This window comes from Oncorhynchus mykiss, chromosome 24 (genome assembly GCF_057628025.1).
Source record: "Oncorhynchus mykiss isolate SJ-2025 chromosome 24, ASM5762802v1, whole genome shotgun sequence".
Lineage (NCBI taxonomy): Eukaryota > Metazoa > Chordata > Actinopteri > Salmoniformes > Salmonidae > Oncorhynchus > Oncorhynchus mykiss.
Genome location: NC_143045.1, coordinates 9,606,178 through 9,629,429, shown reverse-complemented (window position 1 = coordinate 9,629,429; position 23,252 = coordinate 9,606,178). Strand labels below are relative to the sequence as shown.

General features: G+C 41.6%; 1 protein-coding gene across 1 annotated transcript in view; it reads right to left on the bottom strand.

Moving 5' to 3' along the window:
* Nucleotides 1–23,252, bottom strand: part of lsamp (limbic system associated membrane protein) — a 1,014,422-nt gene that overhangs the window by 479,260 nt on the left and 511,910 nt on the right. The window lies entirely within an intron of this gene.

The following is a 23,252-nucleotide window of genomic DNA, read 5'->3' as shown; positions in this document are numbered from 1 at the left end:
TAGTGTGCATTGATCACCACATGAAAGGCAATTATTTGTATTACTGGAAAAAGATGAAGAAATCAATTATATCCACAGCTATGCCATCTCTTTTCCTCAGAAAAGATTAACAGCATCTACACCATTAAACAACTCTGTATCTCAAGGTTCCTAATACTTTCCATCAGAAAAGGATGAACCAAAAAAGAAAGAAAGACAATGCATGGCACAAGGCCAAACTGTTATTTTTTCAACTGAGAAGTCATGTTTCTTTTTCAATGTATAGTATGTAAGGGGACAATCTACTTTTGTATAGTACGAGCTATGAAAGCCCTAAACAGTATATGTGCTCTATGAAGAGCAAACATAGTACACACGCTATATGAAGCAGCCATACTAAAAACTAGACTTTCTCCTGACTACGATAGTAATCTATGGTGCAGTTTCATTACTAGTTACGTGCATTGCACTCAGAAGGGGCTCCTTTCTCCACAGAGAAATTAACAGTTGGCATATAGAGCAGCATCTTGCCCTGCCTACCCCAATTCATTAAACAAATTAGCATTATGTTAATACACTAATAAGGGTCATTTAAAGTTAGATGAAGAGGAAAAGTGGGCCAGCGAGGTGGGCCCGACGTGGTCGACGCCACCGACCTATGACACCGCCCCCAAGGCGTGAGACATGGCCAGACTGGTTAAGCATACAGGGTTCTGTTGGAGATCAATGTCAAAATGCTGCTGTGTCTGTCCTGCTGGGGGTTCCATGTGTGCGCCACAGCACGTGTGCGCCTAAGTTGAAAAGCGGAGCCGCACACAAAGAAAATGTAGGAGTAAAATGAAAAATATTTGAGATATTAAAGCTAGAATCTTTAATTTTTCTGGGCGCACTGTTGCTCCTAAATAAAATTACAACTCGCACAGCTAAATATTTGGGCAGATATGCGAGTAAAAGGGTTGCACTGTAGAGTCCTGCTAGTGTTAGGAAGACCTCATATGACAGCCCCTGGCAGTTGTTTATAACATATATTTTGCTGTCATAAGGCCGAATCATGCATTGCATTTCATAGAGAATATATTAAACATTTCATAAGTGAGTGCTGGAAGCCCCGAATGTTGTGGTTTCATTCAAAGCCATTTTCAAATTAAGCCCCATTGAGTTGTTTATTAACTACAGCGCTGGGTTTGACAGCACACCATAACGGCACACACACAACTCCTTTTAAAATCACCCAATTTACCAAATTATTTCACTAGTCATGTCACAATGACAATATTTGACCAAATTAGAATTAGTCTGCACACAGGGGTCATTGGCCATCATCAGGAACACCCCAAAAAACACTGAACCTCTTGGCAACAGCATAAAAAACGAAGTTGGACTGAGAGCCACAAGGTAGTGGGTTCAAATCCTGTGCAGGCCAACCATCGAATTTGCTACATTAGTGTTAATAGTGGGATGCTGCAATGAGGCCATCAGAGATGTGCCCAGGCATGAGTCGCATTACCTTAGTACAGCCCCAGAAATCTGTTCAATGGAGGCCTATTGGTGTTGTGTAGATGTTGTATTGCACATACCGTCACAAGAAGCTGTCTGAAACCAGGCAGGGATGGGACTGGTTGATCCTTATATGGGAGATGGAAAGCTACTGGAAGTGGGGTTGGAGGGCCAGTAGGGTAAACTCTTCCCTCTGGTCTAAAGGAGACCCAAATGCCCCAGGGCAGTGATTGGGGTGAGGTCACTTCCTTCAAATGGTTCCATCCCTCGAATGAGACATAGCACCCAAGATCTGACTCTGTGAAAATAGGGGTCCTGGCTTATTTCCAATACCATCATACTATTTGGGGATGAATGAACTAACTCCCACTTGGTTCATTCAACCCCTCCACTGTCCTTCGCTCGGCAACTCTTCCCCAGGGTCGTTATTTAATTTTAAATAGTTCTCTGATTTAAAAAAAAAAAAAAACTTTATAAAACTAAGCAAGTCAGTTAAAAATAAATATTTTTTTACAATGAAGGCCGACACCGGCCAAACCCTGACGACGTTATAGCCTAAATGTATTCTCAGGCAAATCCCATTGTAAACTAAAGCTTGAATAAATTAATATTAGACACTTATCATTATTTAGGTTACTGTATCAATTAAGTCACTTGACAATGCACCACGTTGCAACTTCAACCAACCTGTCTGATACTTAATTATTAAACTACGGTGAGATCTCCCCACAAAGTAGAATTTTCAGTAGGCTACAGTGACAGATGAAGCCATCAGCTTCGAAAGCTAGCAAAATCAGACAGACATGAGTGTCATTAATTATACAACCACAAAGCGGTGCACAGAAAAAATATTGCAACAAGATTCAAACTCAGCAGAGACATCGCAGACATGTCACTTAAGAAATCATTTAAAAACTTGTGGCTTGAGCAATGTCCCATGAACTCTCGCCACTGAATGTGTCCTCCGCCACCCTACTCACTTTGAATCGTATTGCTGTCAAGTACTTTTGAATATCTCCCCCTCTGCGTGTGTGTAGGTGTAGCCTAGTTCTCTATGTATGCATAACTACACAGTGTGTCAAGAGAGCATAAAATAGGCACGGGTGAAAGTCATAAATATGGGGGATAAACAATAAGTAGTAGAAGACACCAGATGTAGCCGATCAGAGCTTCAAAAGCAGACGCCCAGCAGGCGTAAGAACACAAAAGGGATTCCTCTGTAACTCCAAACTGAAAAGAGTCATGTGACTGGTAATCTAAAGCAACATAATTATATAAATAAATAAATAGAATGCAACACGTACCTTGAAATCCAAAGAATAAAAAGAACCCCGGTATCCAAATTGTGTGTATCCAGAAGGAATTCATGTTGTCCTCGTCTGCTTCAAAACCTCTCCTGATAGTCAATGTATTTCAAGTGCAGGTCTCTTGCAATAATTTCGTGAGCAGGCAGTATCGTTTTTTGGTAGAAATGATGCTCAGAGGGCGTATAGCGCGAAGGCTATGTCCTAATGCTGCAGAGCACTATACTATACATCTCAAGTGCTCGTGTGCTTAACGCAGCCTTTTTTGAAATCACGAATAGTTGTGCGCTTCAGCGCTTGCCTCTCCTGGTCGTCACTGTCACCTAGTGGTTAAGCAAGTACCTAGAAAATCACAAGTTGGACATCATATTCTGATTATTGATAAGGATACGGACTCATTCTGAACGGGGGAGTCACCAGTCAGCCTATGTTCCATCTGTGTTTATTGTTCAATTTAATTGTTTATTTTTTATTTTTTTAAAGCAACGCTGTATGGATCGAAGGTCACACGAGTGCCTGTCATCTAGAATAGCATTCTGAAACATTGCATAACATCTGACATGACCTGTTAAATTTGATTAATGATTTCACATCTGACATAATCTAATGAATGTGTGTCTAGATCCATGTACATGCTTCCATGATCTAGTTTGCCTATGAACACCAATGTAGCTACTCCAGCCATTACTTCCATTACTTTTTTCATAAAGGTGGAAAAAAAACAAAAAACTTCCAGGTCTCTCTGATGCATAGGCCACTACAAAATCAAGAAAATAAATCAGGACAAATGCACACAATTACAGTTATTACAACAACTTAATCCAGATTGATTCTCTCGTTGCATGTGATGTGCAACCTGTGATAACAATACCATTATTTTCAAAATAGCCCTTCAACACCTCACCAGCCACACAGCAGTCCTCAAGAGAGGAATGACCTTTAGCTACCCTCTGTAAAAAAAAAAACAATGAAAAAGGTCTGTGGAATACTAATAGTGACATTTGGTAAGACACTTCTTCATTCAGCCTGCAGGCAAGGTGAGGGCAGGCTGTTTGTAAAGACACAAGACTAATCAAAGTCCAGGGGCCCTACTCACTAGAAAATGGCCTGTGAGAGAGAGAGGACTGAGAGGGAGAAGGGGACAGGAAGGGAGGGAAAGCGTTTCCTCTTTAACATGCTCTATCCCTCTCTCTCTATACTGGCTGCCAAACACCGTCCTCTCAACTACCGTTGTACATGTCCACGACTGACTGCAAGGATAATTCAGACAAATCCTGCATATTCATTCAGCGTGGCAACCCTGTCTTTGTTTGTAATCAAGCATTGTTTTTTCTTCCTGAATCTTACTGGATTTATTGTGATGGCAATGAAAGCAGATGCTGCCTGAACGTGCCGTTGTATTCCCTCTTCCACCGCTCAGTCTCCTCTTGTAAACCCTGGTGAGCTAAATGACTGGTGTTGCTGAATTAAATTATGCTCAGATCCTAGTCATTTGTTAAGTATGAATGCCAAAGACATTACAGCTTCAATAATTGAAAAGAAAAATAAAAGTAGCTCAGGAGGATGTCTGGATGTGATGTGTAACACCTTATTGAATATTGTTCTCTACCTGTTATACACCACCATGTGAACCACAAGCTTTTCATGATGCATGTTCTGCTAGAGAACCCTTGTGTGTACACAATTCACATTCAAGGCTGAATAGTATTTCTGTTACTGTCTGATATAGTAATCAATGAGATCCCTGCAGTCTAGCATGCAAATCCAAACGGTACCCCGTTAGAATGCATTTAAGAGCAGCATGTAAGAGCAACGGGCTGTCAATTGTCATAATTCTCAATTGTCTGTATAAATTATTTCTTTCAGCAACACCTCTCACATGGTTTGTCATTTCATTGGGATATTTAATTGAAGACATGCAGGTCGCAGTGAATAACCATGAAGCCACCACAGCTCGCCTGCTCAACCCAAACATGCCATGTGACACAATGTGAAATGTGTGAAATAGTGTGTTTCTCATGGCAATGCCTGTTATCTGTGTGCAGATAAAAGTATAAACTCCATACTTCCATTCATTTGTATAGGTTACCTTCGGACGAGTCCTGTGACGCTTGTGGGGGTCGTTGAGCAAAACGGAGAACACTTGTGACAGTATCCCCTTTCCAAAGTGGGGTTTTAGTTTGTAGCCCAAATGTTTCTGACACCACAGACAGAAGTTGGCACATCTGCGTTGCCGACTTCAGGCCAAACCGTTCGGACGGTACAGAAGATGTCGAGATGTCTCGTGGTCTGACAAAAAATCGCTATAGCTCGGCACCTTCCACTGTAGATGCGGAAGACCGACATAGGCGGATGTAGTGAATTGAGACGCAGCCCATGCAAAGAAACAGATGTGTCTAGTTTAAGCTGACGGATTTTGTTATGTTACACGGGTGAGTCAATAGACTTTTAAGGATTAAGTAGTGATGGTAGGCTCATTAAGAGTACATCTTGGGCTAATATAGTGCCTGCCTTAAAAAGCTAAATATTTGTTTTATATAGTCTGTGTACTCTGTTGTTTGGAAGAAAGCTGATTTTAAAAACTAATCGAAATACCAAAACCTTCTCTTTGAACGCAAATAGGACAGAAGAATCTAAAAAAAATCTGCCATGATTGGGATAGTCTCAAAAACGCAGGACAATATTTTTAGCCCCTCCCACGATTACCCCTCTAAGGCCGGGGACCTAGCTGTAGGAAAACAGATGGACACATTCAGATGAGCTGTCGTTCATCCGGCAGTGGATAAAGCATTAGCTCCATCCGAAAATGTCGGACACAAAATCCCAGTGTCTACTATTTTTTTTGTTGGTCCCTCCTCATTTCTTCCATTCACAACAAATACAGGCTCAGTGTGACGAATGCCTGAATGCAATTTGAGTGGCAACTTTTTGAGGGGGTGTGAACAAAATGCTTGGACTTGTGGAAGACTGGCCATTGTGCAGGAGTCCAGAGTACTGCTGGTTTTCTGTTCTACCTGATAATTAATTGTACACACCTGGTGTCCCAGGTCTAAATCAGTCCCTGATTAGGTGAAGAATCTGAAAAGCAGTGGAACTGGCTTTTGAGTCGACTCAAAGGAACACTCAATAGAGGGTTAAGGGCTTTTTTTCTTTCAGACCATTTATCTTAAGACTTTTTCACTGACTATCCTTCCCCAAATATTCATCTTTGAGTAATGAAAAATTACAGTAGGTTTTTCCATATTATAATTGGCTTCAGCAGCAATTCCTTCACAGCCGACTTCAATCATTGGAATAAGGATAGCCTGAAACTGCATGCAGACAATTCCATCAAGTTAGACATTAAAGAAAAACGAATTAACGTGGAGTCAGTCGAGCAATACATGTTAGTCACAAGTAGATCGATAGCCTTGATGAACTCTGTTTGAGTTGAGTATTCAGTGCTGTTTGAAAGAAATATGGAAAAATAAGCCACTGGATTTCTGCACATTGAAAGCACATTCCTTCTGTCAGAACTAGTGGCACTAAGCATAAAAGGCTACTGTGATCAGGCTAAATTTTTCCCACAGACACCCCTTCAGAGAGCAATGAGGAAGAGACGCATGTAAGTCGTCTGAGGCTCTTTCAAAGACACTTTGTTCTTCCTAGGACTGGGATAGTGTCTCTGACAGGCCTGTAATCCTCCTATTACTAATCTTTGGAAAGGGACATGTCAATTCAAATAAAAAATACTTAGAAGGATTGTCAGTTACTGTAAAAGAAAAAGTAACATGGAGTTTTGCTATTTTTCCTACTGAATATTATGGATCACAATTAGAATATTCACAACATTTAGCCATGACACATACAGGACTTACTCCTGAAAGTCTTTTGATTGAAAGCAGTATGAATGAGACAGACTCACAGGAGCATCTAATCCCAATTCAGTCTGGTGAATATCTGATGGTATTTCCAATTCTAATGTGTATGTTTTATAAAAACAACCTTAAGGATGGCTCTTAATTCATGCCATTACTGTATGAGACCTGTGTCATATTCATAATGATTTGGGATGCTATGATTACGACATAAACTACACAGCTTGCTATCAAATTATACTGCATGAAACAGCTATTTAGGTTAGATTTGACATGAAATGGCACCCTAACCTGGGTAACTGTCTGTTTGTGCCATCATGCCATTCCTTGTCATACCAAGTTCAGGTACTGTACACAAAAACACCCTAATGTGTCACACTAACGTTGGGTACAACTGAACAATAAAGATTTCGTGGGTGCCATTAGCCAGGTCCCATATCTGTTTGTGCTATCAGTCTGGTACCCATGTTTGACATTTCATTGTATTTTATTTATCCATTATTTTACCAGGTAAGTTGACTGAGAACACATTCTAATTTATAGCAACAGCCTGGGGAATAGTTACAGGGGAGAGGAGGAGGGATGAATGAGCCAATTGGAAGCTGGGGATGATGAAGTGTCCATGATGGTATGAGGGACAGATTGGAAATTTTGCCAGCACACCAGGGTTAACACACCTACTCTTACGACAACTGCCTTGGGATCTTTTAGTGACCAAAGTTAATCAGGACACCCGTTTAACGTCCCATCCGAAAGACGACACCCTACACAGGGTAATATCCCTAATCTCTGCCCTGGGGACCAACCAGGACAAACAACCCTGCTTAGCTTTAGAGGCAAGCCAACAGTGGGATGTAGAGTGGTATGTTGCTGACATAAATATACAGTGCCTTGCGAAAGTATTCGGCCCCCTTAAGTTAATACTTTGTAGCGCCACCTTTTGCTGCGATTACAGCTGTAAGTCGCTTGGGGTTCGTCTCTATCAGTTTTGCACATCGAGAGATTGAAATTTTTTCCCATTCCTCCTTGCAAAACAGCTCGAGCTCAGTGAGGTTGGATGGAGAGCATTTGTGAACAGCAGTTTTCAGTTCTTTCCACAGATTCTCGATTGGATTCAGGTCTGGACTTTGACTTGGCCATTCTAACACCTGGATATGTTTATTTTTGAACCATTCCATTGTAGATTTTGCTTTATGTTTTGGATCATTGTCTTGTTGGAAGACAAATCTCCGTCCCAGTCTCAGGTCTTTTGCAGACTCCATCAGGTTTTCTTCCAGAATGGTCCTGTATTTGGCTCCATCCATCTTCCCATCAATTTTAACCATCTTCTCTGTCCCTGCTGAAGAAAAGCAGGCCCAAACCATGATGCTGCCACCGCCATGTTTGACAGTGGGGATGGTGTGTTCAGCTGTGTTGCTTTTACGCCAAACATAACGTTTTGCATTGTTGCCAAAAAGTTCAATTTTGGTTTCATCTGACCAGAGCACCTTCTTCCACATGTTTGGTGTGTCTCCCAGGTGGCTTGTGGCAAACTTTAAACAACACTTTTTATGGATAGCTTTAAGAAATGGCTTTCTTCTTGCCACTCTTCCATAAAGGCCAGATTTGTGCAATATACGACTGATTGTTGTCCTATGGACAGAGTCTCTCACCTCAGCTGTAGATCTCTGCAGTTCATCCAGAGTGATCATGGGCCTCTTGGCTGCATCTCTGATCAGTCTTCTCCTTGAATGAGCTGAAAGTTTAGAGGGACGGCCAGGTCTTGGTAGATTTGCAGTGGTCTGATACTCCTTCCATTTCAATATTATCGCTTGCACAGTGCTCCTTGTGATGTTTAAAGCTTGGGAAATATTTTTGTATCCAAATCCGGCTTTAAACTTCTTCACAACAGTATCTCGGACCTGCCTGGTGTGTTCCTTGTTCTTCATGATGCTCTCTGCGCTTTTAACGGACCTCTGAGACTATCACAGTGCAGGTGCATTTATACGGAGACTTGATTACACACAGGTGGATTGTATTTATCATCATTAGTCATTTAGGTCAACATTGGATCATTCAGAGATCCTCACTGAACTTCTGGAGAGAGTTTGCTGCACTGAAAGTAAAGGGGCTGAATAATTTTGCACGCCCAATTTTTCAGTTTTTGATTTGTTAAAAAAGTTTGAAATATCCAATAAATGTCGTTCCACTTCATGATTGTGTCCCACTTGTTGTTGAGTCTTCACAAAAAAATACAGTTTTATATCTTTATGTTTGAAGCCTGAAATGTGGCAAAAGGTCGCAAAGTTCAAGGGGGCCGAATACTTTCGCAAGGCACTGTATATACATATACAGTGGGGAGAACAAGTACTTGATACACTGCCGATTTTGCAGGTTTTCCTACTTACAAAGCATGTAGAGGTCTGTAATTTTTATCATAGGTCTCTCACAGACCTGTTAGTTTTTCTTTAAGAAGCCCTCCTGTTCTCCACTCATTACCTGTATTAACTGCACCTGTTTGAACTCGTTATCTGTATAAAAGACACCTGTCCACACACTCAATCAAACAGACTCCAACCTCTCCACAGTGGCCAAGACCAGAGAGCTGTGTAAGGACATCAGGGATAAAATTGTAGACCTGCACAAGGCTGGGATGGGCTACAGGACAATAGGCAAGCAGCTTGGTGAGAAGGCAACAACTGTTGGCGCAATTATTAGAAAATGGAAGAAGTTCAAGATGACGGTCAATCACCCTCAGTCTTGGGCTCCATGCAAGATCTCACCTCGTGGGGCATCAATGATCATGAGGAAGGCGAGGGATCAGCCCAGAACTACACTACAGGACCTGGTCAATGACCTGAAGAGAGCTGGGACCACAGTCTCAAAGAAAACCATTAGTAACACACTACGCCGTCATGGATTAAAATACTGCAGCGCACACAAGGTCCCCCTGCTCAAGCCAGCGCATGTCCAGGCCCTTCTGAAGTTTGCCAATGACCATCTGGATGATCCAGAGGAGGAATGGGAGAAGGTCATGTGGTCTGATGAGACAAAAATAGAGCTTTTTGGTCTAAACGCCACTCGCCGTGTTTGGAGGAAGACGAAGGATGAGTACACCATCCCAACCGTGAAGCATGGAGGTGGAAACATCATTCTTTGGGGATTCTTTTCTGCAAAGGGGACGACTGCGCCGTATTGAGGGGAGGATGGATGGGGCCATGTATCGCGAGATCTTGGCCAACAACCTCCTTTCCTCAGTAAGAGCATTGAAGACGGGTCGTGGCTGGGTCTTCCAGCATGACAACGACCCGAAACACACAGCCAGGGCAACTAAGGAGTGGCTCCGTAAGAAGCATCTCAAGGTCCTGGAGTGCCTAGCCAGTGTCCAGACCTGAACCCAATAGAACATCTTTGGAGGAAGCTGAAAGTCTGTATTGCCCAGCGACAGCCCCGAAACCTGAAGGATCTGGAGAAGGTCTGTATGGAGGAGTGGGCCAAAATCCCTGCTGCAGTGTGTGCAAACTTGGTCAAGAACTACAGGAAACGTATGATCTCTGTAATTTCAAAGAAAGGTTTCTGTACCAAATATTAAGTTCTGCTTTTCTGATGTATCAAATACTTATGTCATGCAATAAAATGCAAATTATTTACTTAAAAATCATACAATGTGATTTTCTGGATTTTTGATTTTTCGTCTCTCACAGTTGAAGTGTACCTATGATAAAAATGACAGACCTCTACATGCTTTGTAAGTAGGAAACACTGCCGATTTGGCAGGTTATCAAATACTTGTTCTCCCCACTGTATATATATTTTTACCTTTATTTAACTAGGCAAGTCAGTTAAGAACAAATTCTTATTTACAATGACGACCTACCCCGACCAAACCCGGACAATACTGGGTCAATTCTGCATCGCCCTTTGGGACTCCCAATCACAGCCGGACGTGATACAGCCTGGATTTGAACCAGGGACTGTAGTGACACCTCTTGCATAGAGTTGCTGCGCCACTCGGGAGCACAAACTGATCTGGGACCAGGCTAATGGCACCCAGGGGCCAGGGCATCCATATTGTTCTTCATACCCAATAGTAGTGTGATACATTAGTGTGTCCTTGCATACGGTACCCATAGGAAATCAAATTGAATTATCCAACTGAAAAAAATACACACCACATTGGAATGATCAAATGCTCAAATGTTTTCCTCTCATGAGGACTTAGGGAGGAACAGTAGGCCTAGAAGACCTCTGCTTCAATTTCCACATTTCACAAAAGCTCACTTTTAAATTCTCTCTGACATCTGATCAATAATCCATCTCTAAAACCATCAAACTGTCATAAAACCGGTAAACATTACAGCAGATGTGTCAGGCCAGGATCGTATCTGTCACAATGACAAAACCTGACTTTGTATGTGAGCAAAACTAATACATTTAATACACTTTTTATTTTAGGGAGAATGTTCATGGGCTGATTTTACTCTAACAAGGGATTGCTTTGGGCTTTGAGATAAAGAGAGAAGTAAAAAAAAACTATAATTCAAAGTTCAGAAATACACTCTCAAGGACGTACACTGTAAATACAGACAATATTTCCAGTTTGCGTGTAAATGTGACAGTTTACTTATTCAAGCCTATAAAGTGTTTGTCAATCTGCTGTGAATGTGAGTGTACACACATGTAACCAATTTGCTGTGGTTCCAAGACACAGAGAGAGCTTCTCCATACTGCCTTCTTTGCACAGCAATGTACCTCATCTAAATCAATCATCTGCTCTTTTCCACTGAGCTATGGTGGAAGTCTGGGTTGATGCGGAAAGCTGGTCATTAGAGGGAAAGTAGTTGAACCAAATGACTGCTAAACTCACTTCTTACAGTGGGAGATGGGGAGGAGGTCGAGGGAGTTGGAACCACATGTTTATATAAAAACTATCTTTGTCAGTGCTGAGATGTACAGGAAAATTTGGTACAAACATATAGGAACGTTCTATGGTTCAAAAGAATCCCAGTTTACCATGACGAGGTGATGAGAGAGTACACTTTACGCAACACATCAAAATAAGGATCTAAAAATACCTCATGTATTATGAATTTTGTATATTGCCAAGAAGATGCAAGATTTACATGACCAAAGAAATGCCACGTTTCTCTTTGAGTCAGAATATAGACTCAAAGAACACTTCTTGTGAATTCAATGTCAATGATGCCTGGCCTAGCAAATATTCTTTCATGAACAATTCATGAGTCGACTTGGTATCTGATTGAGAGATAATATGCAGACTGCACGACGGGGTGTGCATGCAATGTAAGACAATGTTCAGGTTATCTTGACGTACACAGTGACGGGATACTCCACACAGGTCTGTGGAATGGGAGCGGTATCACATTCTCTGAGCCACCTGTGTACCGTCCAATGGTACGACCTTTAATCACATTGTAAGACCTGCTGTAAGACCTCCATAACATCTCATTGCTCCCTATAAAAGCATTGATTGATGCACCATATGAGACGTGAGATGTGCAAGGTTCTTCGAGTGTGAATTCTTACATTCAGGCAGCCATCTATTTTACCATAGCAATACGTTGAGTGATGTGTAGCATCTTTTCTTCAGTAATTTCTCTCGAGCCAAGGTTCTTCAAGTCTGAATTCCTACATTCTAGCAAACAGACAGTCATATATTTTACCATAGCAATTTCATGTGCATTCTTCTCTTTCATTTAGCTAACATTGTGTCTGTAGCCTATAGCCAAGGTTTGTCAAACCCCTAATCCTCCTTCTATTGAAATCCTTTTGAGCTAATTATGTTTAAATCCGCCATTAGACAAAGCTTTTGTAACAGAAAACATTTGTATTTCTGTGAAACCATAATCCCAGGGTTGGGTATAGAGTTTGGAGATGCATTTGACTGTGAGAATGGGATGCATTTGGACAGGTAATTCGTCATGAACAGGATGCATTGAGACTACCGCTGTCTTTAGGGGTTGGACACTGGACTGGAACACTTTCGTTTCTTCCAGATTGGGAATCAGCCCCTCATCAGAGAGAGAGCGAGTGTGTGTGTGAGAGAGCGAGTGTGTGTGTGTGAGAGTGAGTGAGTGAGTGAGTGAGTGAGTGAGTGAGTGAGTGAGTGAGTGAGTGAGTGAGTGAGTGAGTGAGTGAGTGAGTGAGTGAGTGAGTGAGTGAGTGAGTGAGTGAGTGAGTGAGTGAGTGAGTGAGTGAGTGAGTGAGTGAGTGAGTGAGTGAGTGAGTGAGTGAGTGAGTGAGTGAGTGAGTGAGTGAGTGAGTGAGTGAGTGAGTGAGTGAGTGAGTGAGTGAGTGAGTGAGTGAGTGAGTGAGTGAGTGAGTGAGTGAGTGAGTGAGTGAGTGAGTGAGTGAGTGAGTGAGAGAGAGAGAGAGAGAGAGAGAGAGAGAGAGAGAGAGAGAGAGAGAGAGAGAGAGAGAGAGAGAGAGAGAGAGAGAGAGAGAGAGAGAGAGAGAGAGAGAGAGAGAGAGAGAGAGAGAGAGATGCATGCTAGCCCACATTCTGAACTGCTGTGTCTCCAGATCAGTCATGCTCATGCTGGAGACATACAGCTCTGATTCTGTCATGTCTTATGGAGGATGTTTCCTTTGTGACCTCGTATGGAGTATCCTGAAACAAGGGTGTTTTTCCTTAGTGCTTCTAGTCAATTTGTGCCTATTGGGAAACAGTAGTCAATAGAGACACTATTGCTAATAAAGTATAACATTTGGGGTTCTCCCGAGTGGCGCAGCGGTCTAATGCACTGCAGTGCTTGAGGCATCAACAAAGATCCGGGTTCGATCCCGGACTATGTCGCAGCCGACAGCGACTGGGAGACACATGAGGCGATGCACAATTACGCCAGCGTCGTCTGGGTTAGGGGAGGGTTTGGCCAGCCAGGACTCCTGTGGCGGGCCGGGCGCATGCACGCTCAGGGTTAACCTATCTTGATCTGCAGCAGATGACAGACAATAATTGTATCACAAGTAGCATACTGTTTAAATAGGGAGATTTTGTTTTGGATTTTGGAAATCATTGATGGGCTGTAGAATGGATATCTGGCTAAGCTAACAACCAGATAAGGACTTCCTCTTTTGCTCCCTGTGCTATTGAACATTTATGATAGTATGGTTTGGTGTATTTTAATACTATAAACAGTCTCTCCTTGACCCATGCTAGGCACCACCTTAGTCCAGATTCTGTCTATGTAGAGGGTGTCGATCAACATGCAGAGAAGTCAAGCTGTCTGTTCAGCACCACCAGAAGAAAGAGGCTAGAGAAGTCAGGACCCTGGACAGCTCTCAAGCAGTCTTGCCTCTGCTAGCCATATTCCCCAGCCGAGTGGGATTGCGCAATCATTCTAGTGTATCAAGGCAAATTGGAAGAGAGGTTTTGAGTTCTAACAAGCAAACCTTAGAGAATACCCCAAATATATGCTCAAAGTTAAGTCTCATTGTTAGAAACATTGTTCCCCCATTAAAACGGTTGTCCTGGCTGTATCTAACCCTTGCCCCATCCAGTTTAATGTTTTGCAGTGTCTTGTTGCTTTAGTCTAATGTATGAGCCCTGTAAGGTGCATAGCCAGTTGTGAAACATACTCGACTTCTAGCAACACAAATTTCCCTCAAGGCAATTGATCAACAACCTTACTGTATCTCAGCCAATCAACTTGAGCTCCTGTAAACAAGCACAATTTACATGGAAATAGAGAGCATCACATCCCTCAATCCATTGTGTTATTCATTGAGGTGAAAGATAGAGGGAACATTATTCGAAGTCTCCCCCTGTAACAGCACCCCTTACACCTTTTTCCTCACTGACAGATAAAGTGCTGTTGCCTGTACATTGATAAGGTGTCAGAAAGGATCAGCTCATAGCCATTTTATTCAATCATCCCATTGTCCTTGTTCTCTGCCAGGAAGGAAGTCAATGGCTTCTGAAATGAACCTCTAAAGGAAGAGTGCATCCTGTGATTTGTCAGATTGAGACTTCCCACTTTTAACAGCTATACGGAATATCAACTCAAAGGAAAAGAAGATGGTGGGTGTAATATGAAATGTAATTCAATAATGTGCGTAACCATATTTCACAAGGAAGGTGGCTACTTTATAGCATTTTTCCAGACTATTTCCCTGGCTCAATTTCCACACTCACTATAATATAAATTAGGGTTATTTTCAAACTTAATAGCCATTCCTGAAAGGTATACTGTGGAGAGGAATAGTTGCCATTTCTAAACTATGTCAAATCCCTTTCCTTTTTGACATTGCACAGCTAAAATGACATTATACAAATATTTTTTTTTCAATACAATCGCTCTCTACCTGTGGAAGATCACAAAACGAATACTAAAAGGTTTTGAAATGGATTCTGGGACGGATTGTGTACATGACTGAAACTCCATCTCAGGAATTGGCAGCTGAGAACTGAAACTCTACACCTCATCTTATTTCATTTTTGCAGATGTGCGATTGAGACCAAAGCAAGGAAAATGCATAACTGCTCAACAGGACAAGCATACAGATGAAAAAAAAGCTATAGAATTATATGGGAACTAGGGAGCCCAGCCTGAAGAGGAACACTCAGACTTGACAGAGGGAAAAGATAGAGACTGAGAAGGCAGAGACTTGCATCTTTAGATCGATCTTATTTTTGAAAAGACAAAAAAAAGGGTCATCAAAATATATTACTTCAGCTATTTTGTCTATACACAGCACATTACAGCATCAATATAGTGAAACACAATTACACTGACTGTGCCACAGTATATTGTTCACTGGAGGGTTTCAATTGTAAACCATACCTCCTGGAACTGGTCTACTTGATCCACGAAAACGTTTTTGGGAGCAGTGATTCATTGTATGTTTGTGACCAGTGCCTGTGTCAGTCAATGACAATGCTTATAATTGCAGCTTTTTATAGCCTTAACATAACGACCACGTCTCAGAGACCTTCCATTATCTACTGTCAGTCAGATGGAGACTCCCAAGTGTTCCTAAGTCTGTATCTCTAATCAGTATTTAACCATCATAGACATCAGTGTCTAAAGAAATACAAATTGAAATCTCGTCGCCAGGAGTGGAAATGGATAGAGAAAAGTAACAGTCAGATTTGACATAATCAGTAGAGACGTGATTTTTTTTCAAATATGCTTTTTTTTCTCATCGTTTAGTCTTTCAAGGTCGGCTCACCTGAAATCTCAGACAACCCAGAAAAGTGGTTGTGGGGGATCATGGGAGGATGTAAATGATCCGCCCACGCATTCTCAAACAAAACCAAGATTTAATTTGTGTTCATCTACATCAAACAAACAGCAATCAGCAAACAAACACCTAATCCTTTAAAATAGACTAGTGTGCGAAGGCAAAAACCTCTCTCTATTCTTCGCTCTGGTCACCTTTCATCATGACCTCCAGTTGGCTGGAAAAGCAAGCCAATGTTTTTCAATGACTCTTTCCTGATATAGAGATATATTGTATGTGGGATGTGGATAGGAATATAATGTTAGCTAAATGAGGATCCATGTAATATAAAGATTTTATAAAGATATTCTCTATACAATCCGGTCTTCAAATGGTACAAGGGTGTAGTGTATATAGGGTTTACCATTGAAGTATAGAAACAAGGTGAACACAAACAGGAAATGAATTCCACTTGAGTGTCTCCCATACAACCAGGAGACGGCATTATCCCACACCGCTGTTTGACTGATTGGAAGTGCCGGGCACAATGGGCCTGTAAAGATGTCAACCCAATGAATGAAGACATGGGTCATTGGCCTGGCTTAAATCACTTCTTTAAAGCTGAGATTAAGCTCTCTGTAATGTGGTGGACTTGATAGATAGATAGAGATAGACAGATGTACCTGTACTGGTTGTGAATGTGACTGAGAACTTCAACTCAGAGTTAGATTCTAGCTCTATCAAAGACATGTTTTCCCTCCAGGTCAGTCAGGGGTTGAAGGTAATCAAGTAGACTTCTTTAATTCCCTCCAGGTCAGTCAGGGGTTGAAGGTAATCAAGTTGACTTCTTTAAGAAGTTAATGTAAGGTATCATTATGTTCCTCAGGGGAGAAAGCTTCTCAACATCAATTGTGTACCCTCTCTATATCTGTCTGCCACAGCTGAATGTGCTGTTTTATACTGGCACAGTGCGGACAATTAAAATGAATGATTCAATAAGTATTACAAGTATAATAGTTAACTATTTCTGATGAATAGGTGGTGGTAAAAAAATACTCAATGTAGTCTGTTGTTTTTACTTTGAAAAGTAAAGACCTTGGTGTGTCTGGACTCTAAACAAACCGTTCGGGAAACATGCCGTTTGCTGTCTGATGCATTTGAATGTGAAATCTGTTCAATTCAGCAATTTACAGCAGCTACATGTCTGCCCCTCAGTGATAAACAACAATGAACACTGAACCTCAGACAGGATCTGTAAGATTGTACTTGGTAAGACTTTGTACAGGGATCCCTATCCAGAACACTTTAATCTTCCTATGCACACTTAATTTACCAAGCATAACTCAAACAATATGATATAAACCCATAAAGCTTCACTAATATAGCCTTGCATTTGGAGAGTTTATATTTTCAGAAACAGAAATGCAGTCTCATCTCGTAAGTTTGGAGGGAAAGTTTAATTCAAAGCGAGACTCAAGGTAGTGAATCATAGCAAATACTGGGCTAAACATCTCAACCACACTGACAAATGTTACAGGGCCCATTTCTGTGAGGGTTCTCGTCCTCCTCTCCTGAGGAGGAGTAGCGAGAAGGATCGGAGGACCAATGCGCAGCGTGGTAAGTGTCCATAATGTTTTTTAATAAAGACAATAGAACACTCGAACAAAACAACAAACGATGACGTGAATAAACAAAACCGAAAACAGTACCGTGTGGACCAAACACTCACACGGAAAACAAACACCCACAACCCAAAAGTGAAACCCAGGCTACCTAAGTATGATTCTCAATCAGGGACAACAATTGACAGCTGCCTCTGATTGAGAACCATACTAGGCCGAACTCAAAAACCAACATAGAAAAACAAACATAGACTGCCCACCCAACTCACGCCCTGACCATACTAAAACAAAGATATAATAACAGAACTAAGGTCAGAACGTGACAATTTCTCTTTTAATGTACAATCAAAGTGGAATTGTGTCTATTTGCAATTTTGTCTACTTCCTTTCCACTCGCTAAGGAAGAGTGAAAGAAAAACTAATTAGCTAACAGTTACCACAACGTTAGAGTACACCCACATACTGTATGATATATCACTGGAGTTGAGAAGATTGAACATTCTCTCCTCATTCTCATATCTTGTAAAAAGATTCATGAGAAAAACACTTTCGGGAGAAAAGCAATGGGTATGGGGTGGATTGTATTTAATGACACAATGAAAGAAAATAGAAGCTGAAGAAAGCTATGTGGGAGATAAAGTGACCAATCTGTTTGACCCAGCAGCTGTGATTTTGTTTTTCACTGAATGGAGTTTCACTTGAGATTCCTCTGAGGGAAGTGGGGAATGGATTACAGGGGCATGGATAGGGTGGGACCCAGGGCAGATTGACTATAGCTATAGGTCACGTCCAAAGGCGAAGAGGTGAGCAGACTAAAAGTCTATGGGCAGACATGGTCAACTGTGTTTTCCTCCATAGCTTTAATGATTTAACCCTTTCACAATGTTAACTGTCAAGATAGAACCCTACGAACTGTCTCCCTTTGAATGGTCTATCGCAATTGAATTGTGACATAAGTAATATCTCACCATAAGTAATGTCAACGCAGGTGACATACAGTAACTAGAATGGTTAAATATCACTAATGATACCATGTTGGCTAAGAGCTACCTGTAGTTATTTTAGTGATATCTTAATATGCAATATGATTACATGTCACTTTGAATTATTTCAGTTCTCTTAGACAGATAAAAGTCAACTTAACCTTCTCATTACAGATTACTGTAAAATGTAATAAACCATATCAAACATTTGATCTGTTCCAGGAATTTGATCTGATCTATATAGATAGATCAGATTATGTATAGGGAAAGGTGCCATTTCAGATGCAGCCAGTGTTTCTTAGGTCACTCTGCAGCGGTAGTTATACGATGAATTATTAAGTAACTAGTCTTCCACGTAACGGTCATCTGCAATGGCAATCTCTGTGAAGAGCAACAATATAATTATTCCAAAGATCCTTGCTGCACAGTGTTGAATAGTTCTAGGGACATCTTAGAGGCAATCTCTGCAAAACTACTTGTTCATTCCTGTGCTGAATTTGTTCATCCCATCTAATTTTACTCCATTCCATTTCATCTCAGACAGACTTCAGATGGACTTTCTCGACCTCTGCTCTCAGGTTAACAACCTGCTCAACCCTCTCCGCCTGAGCTCCTTTGTACACAAGGGAAACCTGGGAACATTGTCTGGTGGCCCAAAAAACTGTTGTAAATATTCAAACTGTTTCTAGTCTCAATGCATCCATAGTGTTATGACTGATACTTGTTTCAAGGAGTTCAGCTCATCCTGAATGAACAAAGGTAGTTTGACACAGAGTTGAAATCGTCAGACTGAATTTCTGAAGTGGATAAACGAATGCAGCAGCTACTGTAAGCACTACTATTGTAAGGCCGTGGGATACCAGATGGTCTCAGAATGCCGATTAATCAGCCACTTTGGTTAATTGTTGTCATTGTTAGGCCTTCCCACTTGTTTTAAGACTACACTATTGTAATCAATATCCCTTACTAGTTTTTATTTTTATGCAAAATTATTACCATCACTGTGTAACAACGGGCACACTTGTCGAGTCATATCGTAATAAAAGTGTGGCTGCCTGCTCCAATGGAGAGAACTTAAAAATGCAGTGATGAAGCTGTTGTTCAACTGCCTCAATAGTTATTTAAGTACAGTCCTCCGTGTACCTTTCAGTGAAATCCAATCCTGCCTGACAAAGCAGTCATTAGAAGTCTGCAATCCAATATCAGACACTTCCATTGTGTCTCAGGGTGTCGCACTCCCCAACAGTCAAGATTTTCAATTCAATATTTCATGACAAGAGCAACAAGCCGTCTGTGTAATCCGTGCAGTCTGCTGGTCTGCGAGCTCCTTACTCATTTCAGCTTGCATTATGCAGAACTTGCCAACCCTCTTTCCCAAAGAAATCTGATCCTTCAAGTCAAACGGGACTACTTAAACGGGGTAAAGAAGGTCGATTATGATAATACACTACGGACAAATATAACTAAATTCCACTGCCAGAGATAGAGACAAAAGTTTGGCCTTTCCAAATTTTCATCTAGCAATTTAATTTGTTTTTGCTTGCTGATGATAGAGCTGTCATTTAAATTACTCATGCCTCATACATTGACTGAATCGTAGATACATTTACCCGGAACTATTGTGGTCCGATATCCCATTGGCTATTTATAATTCAACCATGACTGACACATCAAGACTGCCCAGTCATTGTGTCCATTATACATATCAACCCAGACTATTCAGACACTCCCTAAATAAACTCCCAAACAGTCCTCACATTTCAAACAGGGACTTGTGCAGCCAGTCAGTGTGTCTGATCTGGACCAGCTCCATTGTCCCCATTAGTCAAAGAAGCAGTATATCGACTGGAGAATACAGTCTGCAACATACCGCAGCAAGCATTTTATGAATTTATGCATGTCGTGTGGGGCTGAAATAGCCTGAGGAACATTCCCGCCATGTTGATTTGTGCATGAGGCTGCTTTGGCTGATCATGATTGAATTATAGGTATTGTAGTTAACCTGTACATGGCTGTTGAGGGGCCATTAAGACCCTGGGGTGTCTTCATACCATTTGGACCGAGTTCTGAGTAACTGACAATGGCTCTAATAGTGACCCAGTCTGTCTCTTGTCACACCTCATAAACCATGGGCCGCTCAGAGAGGAGAGAGAGAGAGAGAGAGAGAGAGAGAGAGAGAGAGAGAGAGAGAGAGAGAGAGAGAGAGAGGAGATTGTCACCTCTCAGTCATCACAAGACTGTCTCCCTCAGTCTTCCCACAGAGCCACAGTGACATTAGCAATGGTTGATTTTGGCTGCAGGCGATTAGCTAAATGGGCAGTATTAGCGTGGTGTAAAATAATGTAAATCCTTCTGCAGTAAGCTCCGTGTGACTAAAGGCATGGCTTACACTTCAAACTAAAATATATTTTCAGAGGTGTGTGTGTGTGTGTGTGTGTGTGTGTGTGTGTGTGTGTGTGTGTGTATGCATCCACATTCAGCATGTGTTTGAGTTTGTAAGGATGTAAACACATGCCCAGAGCATGCTCCTCCTGTCAATGACACGGTTGATTCTTTGTGTTGATGCTACAGTAGCTGTGTGTTTATCACAGACACATACTGAGCCTCAAAGACAGGCCAGACGTCAGTCTCTCTCTGTATGGGAGAGAAGGAGCCAACAGAGTCAAGTGACTAATGATAACAGACAAGCACATCACCAGGCCCTCCCTCAAGTCCCCCTTAATGATGCAGGCCGGCCGTGTCACTGCCTACATCAAGTGCTCAATGTGACTTTCTGAAACGTGCTCTCTTTGACCACACACAGAAGGAATGGCACCCGCCACCGCTGAGCATGTCTCTTCTGCCCGTGTCAACAGTCATGCCTGGGCACTGTCTGACGTGCTAATCGCCTGGTTAAGATGGATGGCCGTTAATATCCTCCCTGTCATTCTGACAGGTTTGTTTGAGGTCTCCTCTCAGTAAACAAAAGTGCCAAGGCTAACTGATGTGGATAGATCCCAGAGCGACAGATGTGTGGGGCTTTTTACAGGGGAGATCGTGTGAGCATCCATGTGTTTGGGTCATGGCAGTGTACACAGAAGACATAGATCTGAAAGGCTGTTTGTGGATGTATAGGCTGTTAGATTATGGGAGACACAGAGAGAGAGAGAGTGTGAGTGTGAGTGTGAGTGTGAGTGTGTGTGTGTGTGTGTGTGTGTGTGTGTGTGTGTGTTTACGTCCAGCCACATATGTATGTGTATGTAGGAAAAATGGAGCGCATACCACTTTCAGAGGGGGCCGTTGCAGATTTGTGGCCTTGTCAGGTGGGGGAGCTCTGTTCTGGTGTCATAGGTTATCAGGGTCCCTGAAGTGGCTAGCCCACATATCAGCCTCTCTGGGATCCACACACACACACTAGCACTAATTAGCAGGCTGTTTATGGGGACTGTAATTTGGGATGGCACTTGTCACCAGGTTAACTATGGAGCCTGTCATGTCCCTCAGCTGCTCTGCCATGATTACCAGCCCCTGCACCAGCACCTTTCTTCGTTCACCTTCAACATCTCCTGGCTGAACTTGTTCTCCGCTCTCCTGCTGTTTATTCTCAGGCTCTGTAAAGTCGGACGGGAGTCGACCTTCCTTCAATCAGTATGCTGACTAACAGCCTATTAATATGGAAGCTTATGTAAATGGCAGACACTGTTGTCAAATATTAGTCCATACGTCTTCATTAAATTTGTCACTGTGTATTCTATCGCCGTAGATGGCGTTTGTTATTCTCTTAGAGCGCCCCATAAATCCTCATTCCAGAAGAAGTATCGCAATTATTCTGATGTTAATTAGCTCTGGTTCACCACACAATGGGAAGTCAATATTTTCCAGTCAGGTTTGTAACATAATGTGTGTGGCCTCTCAGAGGCACTTTGAGGTTTACCCGATTCTGCAACGTGTGAGTATTCCTAAGTCAATACTAACTATGTGTCTATAGTATTTCATTTTGAGATGCTGGGAGGTGGGGATAACGATCATTGGCTGCTTCTAACAGAATAAGAGAATATTGAATTAGTTAAGGACAAGTTAATTCAACCAATACATTTCAAGTTATGGATGACGTGTCCAGACACACTTGGCTGTATGGATCGTTTTTACTGAGATCCCATTTCATGTCCATCCTAACCCCGGTTCGACTTTCTCTAAACAGCCACTAAGAACTTCAGCTAACATTAGCCACCGCTAGCTAAACATCAATAGAAGTGATAGGGGCATGTGTGCAATTGTCCATTTTATGGGCAAATTAACTGAAATTAACTGAAATTAACTCCCTATTTAGTTATTTGGGAAATCATACAAACATACCCTTATCATATCATTTTTGTATGTTCACTATAGCCATGGACTTGAAAATGTGTCAATTGACCAATTTGACACATTTGGGCAGACTTGATACAACATTTTGAACAGTAATACAATGGTTCATTGGATCAGTCTAAAACTTTGCATATACACTGCTGCCATTTAGTGACCACAATCTAAATTGTGCCTAGACTCCTAAGTGATATAATTGCCTTTCTCTTGCATTTCAAAGATGATGAAAAAAAATTGATTTGGATTATATTCTCTAATATTAATTTCACATTTCCACAAACTTCAAAGTGTTTCCTTTCAAATGCTATCTAGAATATGCATATCCTTGCTTCAGGTCATGAGCTACAGGCAGTTAGATTTGGGTATGTAATTTTAGGTGAAAATTTTAAAAAGGGTCCGATAACTCTTTTGTCTATGCATTGGCTTGTTATTAGTCCTCAATATGGAATACTGAATCATGGCAATATGAAACAATACTGACTCATCAACAGGTCAGCTGCTGAA